A 17,406-nucleotide genomic window follows, 5' to 3' on the forward strand; every position below is an offset into this window, starting at 1 on the left:
TGGGAGTGTAGCCCGGAGGTAGAGGGGCTCCAGGAACCCCAGTACCACCAGAGAGAGAGAGAGAGAGAGAGAGAGAGAGAGAGAGAGAGAGAGAAAGAAGAAGAAGAAGAAGAAGAAGAAGAAGAAGAAGAAGAAGAGAGGAGAGAGAGAGAAGAGAGAGAGGAGAGAGAGAGGAGAGAGAGGAATTGAACCTGAAGGAAGGTATGCAGCCACTCAAGTTCACTTATAGAATTATTAACTTAAAATGGCCATGATCACTTTTCCATTTCAATAATGTTTTTATGAAATATAAAAATCTTTACTTTTTGTGATACTGCAGATGGATCACAGGGATACCTTATACCCCAAAACTTATTTAATTTTTTTTATTTTGAAATGGGCTCTTACTACATTGCTGAGGCTACCCTGGAACCTGCTATCCTCCTGTCTCAACTTCCCAAGTATTGGGATAACAGGCATGTGCTGCCATGCCAGCTCTAGATCTACTTTGTTTATGGTACTGGAGATTGAACTCAGGGGCATTCTACCTCCGAGCTATACCCCAGCCCTTTTATTTTCATTTTTTGTTTTTGAAATAGAGCCTCGCTAGGTTGCTGAGAGCCTCACTACATTGCTAAAGCTGTCATTGAACCTGTGATCCTCCTGTCTCAGCCTTCCGAGTACTGGGAATTCTGGTGTGTGCTACTACGTCTTACACATCTTTACATTTTTAAGGGTGAAACACTGGTACATTGACCTATTCCCCAGTTTGTGAACACTTAGGTTCATGACGTCCACATACTAGATTATTACGGAGATTTAGCCGTACCTGAGTTCAGTAACTTGGACCTTCTTTTTACAGATGAGTGACTTATCAAATTGCTCAAAGTCTTTCAGCCTTACTTTATATTGCAAAATATATGTCAGTTATGTATTTGGGGAGAGTGTTGTATGGTTACAATAGTAATATATGTAAAATGTATCTTAACATATTTTCTGTCCCTGTGTGCTGACAGTGGCCATATAGATAATGCATTACTATGTTGTTTTCTAACTCCATCATGAAATGTTAAAATAAATTCTTATGGACATTTTTGTTCCTTTTTCAATATATATATGTATATATGTATATATTGAAAGAGAAGAATTGAGCTAAATCATAGGAAAAAAATGTGAAGACTCCTGAGATGTATGCTTCTTCTGATGCATATTGCAAAATAATTTTCCAGATCGGAAACTGACACTCCCCAGAAGTATATGAGTGTCTGCCTTGCCTTGCCAGCATTACATAGCAGCAGTTACATGCATTTTTCTCCAATGTGATGGGTAAAATTAAATATATTTTAATCTGCATTTCTCTGATTTCTGGTGAGGTAAAGCTTTTTTCATATTTTTATTATCCATTTATATTTCATCTTCTATGAATTGACCTCTTTGCTTTTGAAAGGAAGGACAAGTCTCCAAGGGCTAGCTAGAGAAAAGAGGCTCTAGTGATAATTATCTCGGAGCCCTGGGGTGGAAGAGAATTAAGAGCCTCCTGGGACAAGGGAGGGACTACCAAGGAGGCATCTCCCTAAACCAGAGCAAGTCTTTCTACACAGTCAGCCTGAAACCACCTCTGCTCTCTACCTTTTTATTTGTTCTTTTAAGAAATATTTTGGATTTTTGAGAGGGGCGTTTCACATTCCACCCAAGCCAGCACTTATAATTCTTTTAAGGCAGACGACCAGCACACATGTTCGGTTTGGGCTTTCCACTCTGAGCATCCCCTTGGTGTACAGTGGAGTTGCTATAGATCTTGCCTGAGTCTTTTACGATCCCTGCCATCCAACTAGGAGCTGTGACTGCTCTGTAACCTTCTTAGATTTAAATCTGTTACTGTGTTCTCCTCCTAACGTTACCGAGCAGCAGCGGCCATCCATACTGATGTCTTAATATCATTCTCTCCTCCTTGGATTTATAGGGTAAAATAAACCCTGTGCCATAGAAGTGCTTATTGATTACTGAAGTACATAATAAAGCCTAAGAATAAAGTAAGACCAAGTAATCGCTCCTTTTCCTGGGGGATGACAATGAGCCCTGGCCAGGGCAGTCCCTGAAGGTTGCCTTCTGCCCTGGAGCTAGGAGGCTCCTTTTTAATTAGTTGTCAAAATAGGAAGCAGTGAATGATAGAAACTAGACAAAAAGTACAAAATGTGTGATTCCATTTGTATGACATTTTAGAAAATACAACGTAATCCCTAGTGGCAGAAGGCAGATGAGTCCTTGGGGAAGGGGCCTGGGCTAGAGGCGGAGACACAGGAGGAAGAGTAGCAGGGCACACAAGCAAACTTCTGGGGGCAGTGGATGTGTCCACTGGCTTGATCCCGATGGTGGTTTCACAGGTAGATCCACAAATGTGGAGCTGTCTCTGGCTGTGCATTTTAAATATGTGCGGTTTACCAGGGTTAATTATATCACACTAAAGCCACTTAAAAATAGCAACAGTGTATGGAGAACATTTATCTCCCTTTGTGCTAGAGACATAAATTTCTCTTCTGTTAGGAAGCTCTATGATGGGGAACACTTAGGTAAATTGGGAGACTAAATTTTGTCTTCACATCTAAATAAATGGAGGTTTCAGCAGAGTGAATGATAGCATCAAAAATAAAATAAAAATGTATCAAAAAGGCAGGATGGGTCTCTTGCTGTCCCTCTTCCTTTCCTACATCTGAGCCCTATAAAGGGCTTTTAACATAATCTTTTGGAAAAATGAAAGAAGCAGAAGAGCCCCTGTAGCAAATAACATTGGTGCCTTCCTCCCTCCATTTCTTCTGCATCACCTCCTCACCCACAGAGGTGTTAGGGCAGGGAAATAAGTAGAGTACTCCAAAACATTGGCAGGCTAAAGGGGACAGGCATTTTCAACACAAAGAGATGTTTGTTTTCCTTGCATTTTAACTCTTAATTTTTGACACAGTAGGGAACTCCAGCATGGCTGCCATTTAAAATGTAACAATGCCATGGTGTTCTGATTGCCTCTGTCACAGGGGTATTGTGACTGAAGGCCAGGAGACAAAGCAAATGAGGCCAAAGACAGTGCCTGCTGCTGGAGTCCTGGTCCATTTCTCTGCTTTTGAATTTGTCTTTTCTCTGGCTAACTGCTTTTCTGGCCTGACGAGGAGTCACTCAGGGAGACTGAAACTGGAATTTGTACAACCTCTTTTCAGTCCCCTTGATTTTAATCAGAACTACACAATTATTCTTTTCCTCCAAATAGAGAAACTCAATCCCCATTTTAAATTCAATTATTGTAATTGCAGCATTCAGAAAAATAGCACATTCATTTTCTAATAAGAGATTGTGGATACCAAATTACCGCATATAGTATGTCAAAACAGGAAACTTGAGAATGGCAGACTAGTGGGTGTTTTTATCTTGGCAATTTGTATTTTCTTGAAGACAATTTATAGTAATCCTACCCTCGCTTGTTTATGATATAGAAGACTGGGTTTTTAAGCTATTCTAAAATAAAGATGCTTGTTGAGTCCAATTTAATTTAAAAACCCAGTTATGAAGATGATGAATTCTAAGAAGGGCAAAAATGAAGGCTGATACCCATTAAGGAGGAGAAAAAGGAATCAGTTTTTATATCCTGTAGATGGTAGTTCAAGGTATCTTTGCATCTTTCTGAATTACCATCTAACATTTATAAATCAATTTGTTTCAAGCCATATTTATATTCCTTTAACCAAGCTTTTTGCTACCTTGCATATTTTTTGTAAAAATCTGGTTAGTGAAAAGTTGATAATGTGGCCATTATGGCTCAGCAATGTGAGAGCACCATTTTCCCCTTTCCTGTTCAATTGCAGTCGTTTTAGTTGGCTCGAAGTAAGTCAAATGTAAAAGAAATATTTTAGGATTTTGAGTTTCCTAATTTTCTTTAAAGAGTAGTACTACAATCTGATTTCTCCAAGTGTGTGGTGTTATTTTCTTAGGATTTACTTTCACCTCAAAATTATTTCCATGTCTTTCTCATAGGCACACTTAGACCCACCACTTTCAAACACTAACTGTCTGTTCCATCAACCACTGTATATTTCTTTACCTCACCATTTAGGCATTTTCTATCAATGTTTCCTTGAGCCATTTTGGTAGTTTAACTTACTAATTCATTCCTTCATATACATTTATTGAGCACCTGTTAAGTGCCAGGTTCAAGTTGAAGCAGAATATGATTAAAACTGAGAGATATTTTCAGAGAGACTAACCAACAGCATTGGAGGTGCCAAAAGTCAACAGCTAAAATGAAGTCAGAGGACTTGGAAGTGTCCGATTGGAACAGGGAACAGACATTTCCATATGTTCTGAAAGGGTCAAGGTCGTCTTTTGGACTCATGAGTGCCTCTTTAGTGTCAAACAGAGCATGAAGTCACTCATATTCTCTCTCTCTCTCTCTCTCTCTCTCTCTCTCTCTCTCTCTCTCTCTCTCACACACACACACACACACACACACAATTTTATTGGTGCACTGTAGTCTCACGTCATGATGTAGTTCATAGTGGTAGGGTACACACATGCACATGGCACCAGGTGTGATCTTCATTTTTTACAGTTACCTCTAAGAAGCTTTGTCTCTTCCAAGTGTTAGCCTATCGGTTATATTTGTTGACCCAATCCTTAAATCAGCCTAGTATGTAAATAATCTCTTTGCATGGGGATATCCAACTATCTCCTAATTCTTTTGGTCAGAATCTCTGGATGGATTCCAAAATGGCTGGCTTCCTAGTTGCACCAATAATCACTTGGTGCTTTTGATATCCATTCTGTCTGTCTGTTTACTTAGGTTGCCAATTTGAATTTGAGTGAACATCTTAATAATGTCAAAGCCCGTAAGTCATTACTGTACTGTGCACAAGTTTAAACTCCAAGTCTTCTATCGATGCATTTTACTTTAGTCCCTATACATAAGTTATTGGCTATATCCATCCCCAAAAATATACTTCAAGAGCATAAAAGAAGCTAGGTATGGTGGTGTCTGCTTGTAATCTTAGTACTTGGAAGGCTGAGACAGGAGAATAACAGGTTCAAGACCAGACTCAGAAAGTTAGCAAGGCTTTCATCTCCTTAGTAAGACCCTGTTTCAAAATAAAAAAGGGCTCAGGGAAGGAGGGAGGTAAGGGAGGGAGGGAGGGAGGGGGAGAGAGAGAGAGAGAGAGAAAGAGAGAGAGAATGTGTGTGTGTAAAGAAAAATAAACACTTAACTGAATTTTAAAGTGCCTTTCCCTGTTGGTATTTTGTCAATGAAATACTATTAGTTACTGAAAAGATCCCTGTCATTAATAGTTTCTGGTTTTGCTTGTTTGGGTAATTGTTTCTGTTTTTGCATAGCATAGTATCAAGTCTTCCAACACCTCCCAAGTAGAAATCCTTGTAGAATATTTTTTCTTCTCTGACAATAAAATGGTACATAATTCAACTAAACTTTTAAATAATTTCAAAGTTACCTCATTTCTGTGTGTGACATGTCTTTTATGAAAACAATTGGAAAAATTATTGGTAGGTGCTTTCATGTTCACAAATATACTTAATTCTACAAAAATTTGTGAAGTATCATCAAAATTACATGTTAAAACCACTCCTGGGTATCTTTCCAAAGGGACTGAAATAAAATTATTATAATAAATGCATACCCATGTTCATAGCAGCACAATTCACAATAGCCAATTATGAAACCAACCTAGGTGTCTTATCAACTGATGAATGGATTACAAAATTATGGGATATATACACAATGGACTCTTACTCAACAATAAAGAAGAAGCAAATTATGTCATTTGCAGGAAAATGGATGGACCTGGAGAGCATTATGTTAAGTGAGATTATCCAGTCACAGAAAGTGAAGCGTCATATGTTTTCTCTCATATGCACAAAGTAAGGAGTAATTGGAATAGCCGAGGGACGTCAGATAATGAAGGAGAGACCCCAGTGGAGCCAGGGAGGCGGTCTAGGAGAAGGAGAGGAGGGGGACCAATAAAGGAATCACTTCCGTCATCATTATGTACATACATGAGAATACCCATGTCGGTCTCAATACCTTGTATCGGGAAGGAGCCGGGGAAGCCCACCAAGTGCTGTGTGCATGTATGTCACTATCACTATGAATGACACTATGATGTGAGACTATGATGTATAATGCACCAATAAAAAAGTATCAACAAAAAAGGGAGGCTCCAAGATGTGAAGTACCTAATCCAAAGCCTGCATGGCTCTATGTGGAGTGCTTAGAATGAACTGAAGTTATGCTCAGATTGAATACGCACTTCCTGGGAGTTAAGTACTGTGCTAGGTTCCTCCTTTTATTGGGGAGCTGTCTTGTGGGGCACAGAAATATGGCTGACTGGCTGCAGTATCTGCTGCTCATAGTCACTGTGACTTTTTAGTCTCAGCTTGCTTCAACAGAATAATATTTTTCAACTAGGCTCTCTGTATGGTGCATGAGAGAGAGAGGTGGTATGTTATACTGGCTATGTGACATGAACTTTGAGAGACAGAACTGAGTTCAAGGACCATCTCTGTCATTGAAAGCCTTAACTTCTCATCTCTTAAAATGGAAGGGTAGTAAAAAGTCCCTTCCCGGGCTACTGTCAAGATTCTTTTTTAACAGCTTTTGGCAGGCATTTCTAGGGGGAAACACTGTGTGTTCATCCCCGTGGAGGATTCCAACCCTGAAAAAGGCATGTTGCAGGGGTGGATGTGAAATGCACTTCAGGAACCCAGCTCTCCCAAAACATAGCTCAGAGCTGCACTGCCGCCGTGGATCTCCTCTCCTCCTTGGCTGAAGTAAATGTTGCCCCTTTGGCAGAGAAGTGAATCATGAAGGTGCCACTTAGCATGGAAGGCAGAAGCTGCCCACATTCAGTAATTCATAGCCATAGTGGGTGGAAGGAAGAATGGTTTGCAGCAGCTTCATTACCTAGGGAAAAAGAATTCGGAGTTACAGGCACTTTAAGGAAGCTACTTTTACTTTGAGTGTTGGAGAAAATAGAACAATTACCTATTGAAGGCAAAGTGGATGAAAAAAAAACACCTCTGTTCATACTACCCTGATCATTTAATCTATTCAGACTCATTCTGCCTTTCTGAAGACAATTCAAGCCAGACTGTCTGTTCTTGCTGGCTGTGTCCTTCCTCTCTAGGCTAGGGTACATGGTGATTGCCCAAAGTTTCCAGCCAAAGATGGATGTTTCCTACTCTTAAGAGGAGGTTCTTCAAAGATCTGGAGCTTCACAGGCAGCGTCAGATGTAGGGATGATGAACGGAGGGAGGAGAGCGGAATCCATGGGTCATCAAGTCCTTATCAGGCATCTTTTAGTGTGCTCGGGACTGCACAAGGCCCTGCAGTGGTGCTCTGGCAACAGTGCTGCCTTCTGAGGTACTCACCACCTGCCTAGAGAGCAGGAATTTTATCAGTGGAATCAGTGAAGAATTCTATTCTGTCTAAATGAGAGCCAGGTAGATTGCCAGCACCTGGCTCATACACACTTCAAGGGAAAAAAAAAAAATGAATGAATGATTTAAAACTTCAAGCACTGTTCTATTTTTATGTTTATTGTGTATACTTGTATATATTGTTTATTAACTCAGTCCTATTGATAACTTTGAGATTGATACTTGCAGTGGTCTCATTTGATGAATAATGCACCCAAGGCACAAAGAGATTATGTTACTTGCTAGAGGTCTCGCAGATCACACTCAATAGAATCAGAATTTGAACCTAGGCAACCTGGCTCCACAGCTATGTGGGGGAAGAGAATATAGTCTTTTCCAGAGCTTATTGACATTTTGGTTCATGCTGAAAGCAACCACGCTTTGTTATCTGCGTGTTTAGCTTGGCTTCCTTGAGGCTGAAGCACCCTCCCCTTTCTAGAACATGGACCAGCTTGAGCCAACCCTCTGTGATTCTGCCCCGCCTCTCCTCTAGCCCCGCCAGGCCTCTCATTTGTAGTTTCTCTTACCGAGCACATTTCTAAACGAGGACGGTTGCTCTGCTTTAAGGACATACAAATGGCTTGCCCTCACCTGTCAAGCATGATCCTTGTATTTTACCAGGCCCATTATGAACGCAATCTTTCTGTCGAAAATTTGCATACCTCCTTTCTTGAAAAGTAATGACAGCAATTTCTTTCCCTCCGCTCACTTTCTGAGTGTCTCATTTAACGGCACCTGTGAAACCGACAGGCACCGAGATGAGAAGTGAAAGAGAGCAGTTGATTAAATCATCATCAAGTCGGGCCTCAGAAAGTCAATTCTGCTTGCCGTCTGCAATGATATCCTTTTATCTTAAAGTAATGAGCTATGGCACTTTTGCATCGGGTAATGCGATAAGTTCTATTAGCATGTTCCATTTGCCTCACAAGCAAGGGCAAGTCATTTTAGCTAGCTCATATCACTGCAATCAAAGCAATTGGCTTCCCAGGCAGAGAAGAAAGGGAAAAGGCTCAGGGTGATTTCTATGGATCACAACACAGCGGAAAAAATAGACTCTTGTATTATTTTAACCCATAACATACTTTTTCTTTTTACTCATCAGCAAATTTGAGCTTTATTAACTCACATAGGACTCCAAAATGACCCAAGCTTTAGTTGAAAGTGACCTGGGGGCTCAACCCCTCCCAAAGTAACAAGCAAATATGATATGCAAAGAGAGACTCAGAGCATTACCGGGGTCACCCGCAGAATTCTGCCAGAGAAGATAACCAGGACTGTCTCCCTTCTAATAACACTGTGATCTTATAATAAACTCTTTCTTCATACCATCTTCAAAGTCATTTGTAATGGGTCCCCAGGCAGGTACGGATTAATGCTATTGATGACTTAGAATCGGTAAATCAATGACAAAGAAGCAGAGGATCTGTTGCTTAAGCTTAAAAGAGATCATTTACAAATCGCCCAGCCCCAGACTGTCGGTTTTACCTTTAAACAAAAAACTCGTTTTTCTGAGTTTGGCATCCACTAAAGCTTGTGGGCTCTGGGTTTGAAGTCAATTTCATCTTTGGGGTTTATGTATGTTTATGCTTAGCAAAATGTGACTTCCTTTCTTCAGAGGGAAAAAAGATGCGAACTCTCCAAAGATCTGTGAAATGCCCACTTCTCTCTGTACGTCCAAAGCCCCAATATTTTAATGATCTGAGTGGAAATTTGCAGCCTGCAGACTGTTTTGTGAAATACCCACTTTTCCAAGCAACTAAAAGAAGAAGAAAAAGAACGTTGAAAATTAGTTCATGAACTTTAAAACTTCAAGTTTGGACGACTTGGTTTCTGATGATGTATTTGGACTTCTAATAAGTGATCAAAATGAACTCGCACAGAGTAGACACTTCAGAGTTATTTGTTGAATGAAAACGTAGATCATCAGATGCTGGAAGGAGAACAGGAAGGATTCCCGTTGCCTCCTTGGATCTTATTAGTCATTTGTGCTCTGGCCGTAATAAACTTAGAATGTGGGAAAATGTCAGATTATGAGAACTCTTTATACAGGAATGTGAGGTTATCAGCTCAGAATTCTAGAGGTTCCTGAATGTTTACTCCTTGTAGCTCCTAAACAATTGAAGATGGGTGGACCTCACTATTTTCACATGAGCTCCTTGTGAGATTGTCAGAGTTTTGTTGTTTTAAACTGTTGTTGAGAACACATGTTTTCATTAGGGTTTCATTTTATTTCAGTTATTCTATTTGGTCAGGCATCATTATTGTTGCGGTGGAGAGGAGGAGCCAGTGGCATCATTTTACAGCCAATTATAAAAGAAAACAACCTTCAACCATTTTCCAGATTAAAATGTGCTTTTCATTCAAGGACCCCAATAGTTTTATATTCACTTTAAAGTCCAAAACAACACTCAGAAATGAGGATTTTGTGAGTTGATAAGAGGCAGTATCAGAGTTGCCATTTGTGGCACAAAATGGCTACCTAATGTTTTTGTGTGTGCAAGGGACTGGGCACATGGGAAGATGGTGGCGCACATGTTTTTAGTCACCATGCTGCTTCCTTGCTTCTTTAAATAAGAAAATAAATGTCATGCTTTCTGCAGGTGGCTTCTTCTGAAATTGCTTTTAGGTGAGGGATGTCTTTATGGTCTTAGATAAACTATCTGCCCCAAAGGGGAATCGATTTGTTTTGTCACCGGCAAAGCTAAATTGTACTTGATGTTAGATGCTGTGGTTTACAAGTTGGGGTTCCCCCTCATTTTCCTCTCATTTCCTTTAGGCAGAAGGAAGAATAAAATAACTTTGTTCAGCAATGGTGTTCAGCCCTGACATCTTTGGTGGCAATGATAAATGGATTTGAGATACGAAATAACTGTTCCAGCAAGGTCCATTGAGCAGAATAGAGAGCAATGCCCTCCTCAATGTCATTGTATGTGATATATTCAATGATTGCCACTTTCTGCTTAAGAATGCATTCCATCACGAGATACCTCCAATTCCATCTTGTTCCTACATTCTGATTGAGGCTGAGAGGTATCACAGACCTTGACTTATTTCAATTTGGACCAGACTCTTAAAATGCACATATTCAGATTTTTTTAAATTGGAAATGAGAAATGTTGGCATTACAGGAGGTAAATTAAATCGTATCTATTTTAGACCTTTTAATGGACAATATTTTCTTCTAGTCCCCAACTTCAGGCTCGTGTGTGTGTGTGTGTGTGTGTGTGTGTGTGTGTGTGTGTGTGTGTTTTTACTAGGGATTGAACTCAGGGGCATTCTACCTCTGACCCCCAGCCCTGTTTTGTTTTGTTTTGTTATGTTGAAACAGGGTCTCTCTAATTGCTGGGGTTATCCTCGGACCTGCGATCCTCCTGTCTCAGCCTCCCAAGTTCTATATAGGCTTCTGCCATCGTGCCCTACTTCTTCTAATTTTAACCCTGTCTTGTATGTTTAAACAGACTTTCCATTGTACTAAGCAGCCAAATTAATGTTTCTTCTATCTTCTCTCCTTGGAATCGCCTGTGTTTTAAATATACTTAATTTCATGGAATCAAACAGTTTACATAATTCTCCAGAAGAAAGAGATTGGTTGACTTATCAGTATAATTGAGCATCTACTGAGTCCCAAGGCCTGGAGCTACAGATGTGATTCAGACACTGCCTTACTCACATGAGCTCACTCTAGGACTATTGTGGCAAACAAAAAAAGACAGCTTTTAAAGGAGTGGAGACAAAATCAATTCACTCTAGAGTATTGGAAGATGAAGAGAAGGAACTGTGTTTTAAAGGTGAATAGCAGATTTTTTGTGTGTGTGGAGAAATAGAACTCCAGGGAGAAAGAATTGTTAAGTTCAAAGATAGGTCAGAAGGTATGGCTGAATACGTCTAGGTATGGCTGGAGCAAGGGATGTGTTAGGGTATTAATACTCAAAGTGGAAACATAGGCCAAGGCCAGTCCATGACCTGCTTGTAACTAACCTGCTATGAAATTAGTATGAAAGTTGAGAGAGTAAGAATTTGGAAAGTTCTAGAGCAATTCAATAGCATAATTCATTATCTGTCATATCTATCTATTTATTGTGGAGGGTAATTAGGGATTGAGCCAGCACCATTCTACCTCTGAGCTACATCCCCAGCCCTCTTTTGTGTTTTATTTGGAAGCAGGGTCACACTAGGTTGCTGAGGCTGGCTTCAAACCAGCAATCCTTGTATCTCAGGCTTAGAGTACTGGGAATACAGGTATGCAGCACCATTCCCAGCTATAATTTTATGTATCTTAACTCTGGTAATAAAATGTTTATACCCTTATATTTTTTCATTTTTCTAGAAATTTAGAAGTTTATTTTGTGCGTATACATTTATGCTCATTTATTTTATCATTATGTTTTGAGACAGCAGCTCACTATAAGCTCAGGAGTGTCTCAAACTCATGGGCTCAAGTGATCCTCATGTCTCGAACTCCTGAAAAGCTAGGAATACAGGTATGCACCACCAAGCCTGGATTATTTTTTATCATATTTTATAAAAATATTACTCTACAATATATTAGAAATTACAGGAAATCAAACCTTTACCACATAAAGCTTATAAAGCACTGTGCTGAGGGAGTTGGAAACAGAATAAGAAGACTCTTTATAGCCTTTGGGAAGTGCCATCATCACAGAGAAATTTAGGAAATCCACTCTGGTCAAGAAGGACCTAGATTAGCAAAGGAAGAGACCGTGGGCCCTGGAAAGCAGTCCTTAGCCCCTTGTGATGATAACATAAGATCCTGAACTTAAGCAGCTGCCATGGCCATGGAGATGGTGAGGATTTAGAAAGCAGAATCAATACTATCTGGTGAGAGAGGAAGATGAGTCTGCTCAAGATAGAATCAAGGGTAATAACAAGACTCTTATCAGCTAAGTGACTGGGTGGTTGCGCTGTTTCTGAGGACACTGTAGGAAAGGCATAGGTTTCCAGGGAGCAGAAGCTAGAGCATCCGGATTCAGATGGATGCTTGAGTGTGAGGTGTTTGCAGGGCTTCGGGAGGGGGAGGGGCAGAGCACATGGAAACATAAGAGGTAGCACTTACCATGCATGTGTACTCTCTACTATCTGTTGTCAGCGTTGTTTACCTGTAGTAACTTTTTATTCTCACCACCTCATTTGAAAACACTATTATTGGCTACATTTACAGATAAATAAACGGAAGCACAGAGAGTCTAAATAACGCTCCCAAAGTCACAGAGCTAGCAAATGTGGTCATGGAGATTTTTTAGACTCAGCATATAATTGATAGCTGAAACCAAGAGAATCTTTAAGAATGCCCCTGGAAGGCGCATAGAAACAGCACAGCTACAAATGTAACTCCAGAGAGGCTGTGGCATTAAGCATATGCAGAAAAGACAGGGCTAGGAAAAGAAATTAGGAAAGAGTAGTGTTGGTGAATGTGTGCAAAAGGGAAAAATACTAGGGTGTTCCATTGAAGCAATCTAAATACCCACAGCTAGAGAACTTTTTTTTATTAGATTGTTGCAATGCTTATAGCAGATTATAGGGCAGCCATTTTTAAGTGATTTTCCAGGTCACATATTATTAAACCAAAATATTTGGCATGTTATATGAAAACAAAGGCAGTTTACCAAATGTTAGGAATTAATTTTCATTTCTCAAATTGTGTGTGTGTGTGAGAATTGTATATGTTTTTTTTTTTTTCCAAAATGAAAAAAGAAAGAAAGAAAAATACCTGGGAGAACCAGAAATGGTGGTGCATGCTTGTGATAATCCCAGTACTTGGGAGGCTGAGACAGGAGGATAGCAATTTCAGAGCTAGCCTCGGCAACTTAGTGAGGACCTCGGTAATTAGTGAAACGCTCTTTCAAAATGCAAAACAAAATAGAGCTGGGCAGGTAGTTAGGAGGTAGAATGCCCCTGAGTTCAATCCCCAGTTTAAAAAAAAAAAAATACCAGAGAGAATTTGTGTTAACAATGTTTACCTAAACCTATAGGAAAGATTTTTTTAATGTATCCTATAAATCTCCTTATAAAAGGGGGAAATATTGAGTGGGTGTTGTGAAAAATTAAAGGGGTGAGACTGAACTGGGAAAGGAAGCTAGTGCTTCCAAAGGTGCATGTCTAATTTGTGAAACTCCAGGGAAGAAAAGGCGAAGGCAAGGCTGAGAGGTAGCTGTGCCGGCATGGCCGGCATTTCAGCTAGGACCTCGTCCTTCCTCGTTCTACACCTGAGGCCTGTGGCTGGGTTTGCACACATCCTGTGTCCCTCCTTGTGTCTGCAGGCCTTTGGGTCCTGTCTTAGCCTGAAGACTGAGTGACCAGGAATCCCTCCTGGTAATGAAAAGGCCTGTTGTTCCTTTTCATCTCCTGCTTCCAAAATGGAGGAAAACACTCAGCTTCTCTCAAAGGGCATTGAAACCTTGTCCTGGGGAGCATTCTGACACCTCAAGCTGGTAGTTGGTGCGCAACCTGTTTGCTAATAAACCAAAGCCTGGACCCTGATGTCCAAATGCTTTAAATGGTCAAATCAACTGGGACCCCCTTCCTGCATTTGACATGCCTTTTCCATTTCCTAGCCTCGTGCAGAACATAAACCTGAATCAGGAGGTGGTTTAGTGTGAACTCTTATAAATTGGAGTGGGTATCTAGGGATTGGGGAGCAGACACTTCATCCTTTAACCTTTGAAGACCAAGAATCATTTGGCCCAAAATCCACAACGTATTGAACTTAGGGTGTGAAAGCCAGGCAGTGTATTAAATGTGAATTTGAGACCATGAATTCTACCCACACTGACTCTATAAAACAGCCTCCCTTTTTCATAAAGCAGGCCCATAAACTGCTGCCAGCGAAGCAGAAAAACTCCTCGGGACTGTGGTCGCCTTCCGTCTGGGGTTGTCAACAAACCCCCTTTATGAGTGGAATAGACCTCTTGTATGTGTCGAGCTTCTGGCTTTTTACAGAGTGTGTTAGGAGCCAGGCTAGGCAAACGTTAGGCGCTGTTTGCTGAGTGCATTTATTGCCTTTGCATAATTTATGAGCTGGAGGGGTTGACCATCATTCGTCTCTGCCAGGGGCTGGCACTCGAGGCTCCAGAGAGCGGAGCTGTAAATTGGATGGTGCGCTCCTGCTGAGCTCACGGCAAAGTCCTCGGGTCAGTATGGGAATTTAATACCAGAAATGGAACTGTTTTCTCAGCGCACCATGTGGGCCCCAGTGCAGCAGAGACGGTTTTGGCAGACTCCGCGACTGGCCTTGTCGAGGAGCTGTCACTCACCCGGCATGTTGTGTGGGGAGCCTGAGCATTTTTAATCGTCTTGGCATCCGTGCTGCTTCCATAATGGATACCAGTAGGTCTCAGTTCTTCACCATATGCTTAACTCTGGAGACAAGGTGCTTCTGGGTATATCAGTAATTACTTGATGCAGAATTAAGTGGACCTTGAAATTAGAACTGGACTGTTGGAAAGCAGGAAGCTTAACACTTTGATAGAAATAACCATTCCCAGGGACATCCTGCTGTTGGGATGGGGGCGGGGCATAGGTTCTTCCCAACCTCCCCACTCCTCCTCCTCCCTGCACACTGATCCTTAGGGGCGTGGGCAAATGTTATGCCACAGCCCTCCGCTGTCATTGATTACCACACAAGGAGAGCTGGAAGCATCTGGGAGAAGGAGCCTCCCTGACAAAATCCTCTTCTGTCTTCCACACCTCTCCTGAGCCATACTTTGCTACCCTTGAAAATGTGCCTGGAACTTGGGAGCCTCGAGGAGAGCTCATGTAAAGCACCAGGGAGGTACCACCATCAGAACACCATTGTTCCTCACCTGTCTGTTGTTCCAGGCCTACTCATTTTCTTTGTCAACTCATTTGACTTATTGCAGTGGAGAAATCACTCATCAGATCAAAGAATGTAAATTTAGATGATCCGAGGTTGGAAGCTTCTTTGGAAAAGATGCAGTTTTACTTGATGACATTGCTATCACTCAATATCTGATGATCCTATAGCACTAAGGAGCCAGAGGGAGAAGTTGAAAGGGTTGTAACCCTCTGTCTATGAGATTGTGATAGTAAGCATGGTGGCATATGACTGTAATCCCAGACTTCAGAGGCCAAGACAGGAGGATCATAGGCCAGCCTCAGCAATTTAGTGAGGCCCTCAGTGACTTAGTAAAATCTTATTTCAGCCAGGTGTGGTGGTACACGCTTGTAATCCTTGCACTTGGGAGGTGGAGACAGGAGGATCCCACGGGTTTGAAACCAGCCTTGCTGGCTTAAGAGACCCTGTTTCCAAATAAAAATATAAAATAGGTCTGGGAGTGTAGCCTGGAGGTAGAAGGGTTCCATCCCCAGTACCAACAAAAACAAAAAAAGAAACCTGTTTCAAAATAAAAAAAGATAAAATAAAATAGGGTCAGGGGTATAGCTCAATGGTAGAATGCCCTGAGTTCAATCCCCAGTATTCCCCCCAAAAAAGATTATGATGTGAGTTCACAAATTCTTACAGAGTAATTAGTGTAGAAAGAGGAGGTAGCCACCAAATTGTGTTTTGTAGTAACAAGATGTCCATTTGGAGGGCACTTTTGTTACCATCCATTAAAAAACTTTACCAGTTGTTCAAACAATAAGATAACTTGCTATATTCTTTAAAAAAGAAAATAAAAGTCTAGAGGTGGGCTGCTTCGAAGTGGTTCAGTGGCTCAGTTACATCAGACCTTTCTTCCCTTGGCCCCACATCCTGTTCTTGTATGTAGGCTTGTGGCCATGTGTCTACTATATGGCTGCTACAGATGCAGGCATCACACCATCATACAGTCATATTCAAAGACAAGAGGCAGGGAGTTCCTGCCTTTCTCATTTTTTGAGAAGATTTTTTTTTTTCTAGAATCTTTAGCAGACTTCAAATCTCATTGGCCAAAAATGGGTCTTTTGGCCATCTTTAACTGCAAGCAAATTTGGGGAAAGAGAGCATCTTTTTCAACCTCCAAGTGTCAGAAGTAAATGCATACCAAGAATGCGAGGGGTGTAAAGGACCACTGGTGTTTATCCAGCAGTGGCTACTCTACAAGCAAATTGACTCCATGTTTCTGTTCAAAGCTACATCAACCCCATGTCCAGGTGGCCACAGTAAAAACTTGGCATAATCCTAAACTCATCCCTGGTACTTGATTCCCATATCCATGTGTTACCAAGTCCTATTGGTTCTCCCTTCAGGATTGTTTTGCCATCTGTTTCTCCCTTTCCCAAACCAGGCTCCATCCTGGGGTAGACAGTGTAATGGTTACCAGATGGCTCTCTCTCTGACCGGTCTTTCTTCCCATCGTGCATTCTCTCTCCTCTACCCCACAGGAAGAGGGATTTTTTGTTTTTGTTTTGTAGTACTGGAGAATGAACCCAGGGGCACTCTACCACTAAACTATATCACCAGACCTCCCCCTCCCCGCATTTTTTTCTTTCATTATTTTATTTTGAGACAGAGTCTCACTAAGTTGCTCGGGCTGGCCTCAAATGTGCGAGCCTCTTACCTCGGCCTCCTGAGTAGTTGTGACAGGAGTGTACCACCATACCTGGCTAAAAATAGGTCTTCTTAATGGAATATAGGTCTGCTCATGCCACACCCCTGCTCAGGTATGTACTACATGTAGCTTTACATTAGCTGCTAAACTGAAAGCTACTGGAGGGTTTTTTCTCCATCTTGGCTCCTTATCTGTCTGGCTCAGCAGTGTCTTCTTGAGGTACTGTTGAGTGAATGGATGGATATATTTATCTGCTGAACATTTATTCTAATAAAATATATCCTCTTTTTAAGATTAATTAATATGTCATTCTTGATTTTTAAAAGAATCGGTGTCTTTTTTTCTTTTACTTCGGAGGAGGAATCCAAAGCTTTGAGTTGCCATCCTCTGGTTATCCTAAACCTAACCCCACAGTTTGGGGGTTGCTGGATATGGTAGGAGTCGACTG

At 41.1% G+C, this 17,406-nt stretch overlaps 1 protein-coding gene across 4 annotated transcripts in view; it reads left to right on the top strand.

The window, feature by feature from the left end:
- Window positions 1-17,406, top strand: part of AUTS2 (activator of transcription and developmental regulator AUTS2) — a gene marked incomplete at both ends in the record, with an annotated part of 1,191,273 nt that overhangs the window by 820,324 nt on the left and 353,543 nt on the right. The window lies entirely within an intron of this gene.

The sequence above is a fragment of the Muscardinus avellanarius genome (assembly GCF_963383645.1).
Source record: "Muscardinus avellanarius genome assembly, chromosome: 10".
NCBI classification, from domain to species: domain Eukaryota; kingdom Metazoa; phylum Chordata; class Mammalia; order Rodentia; family Gliridae; genus Muscardinus; species Muscardinus avellanarius.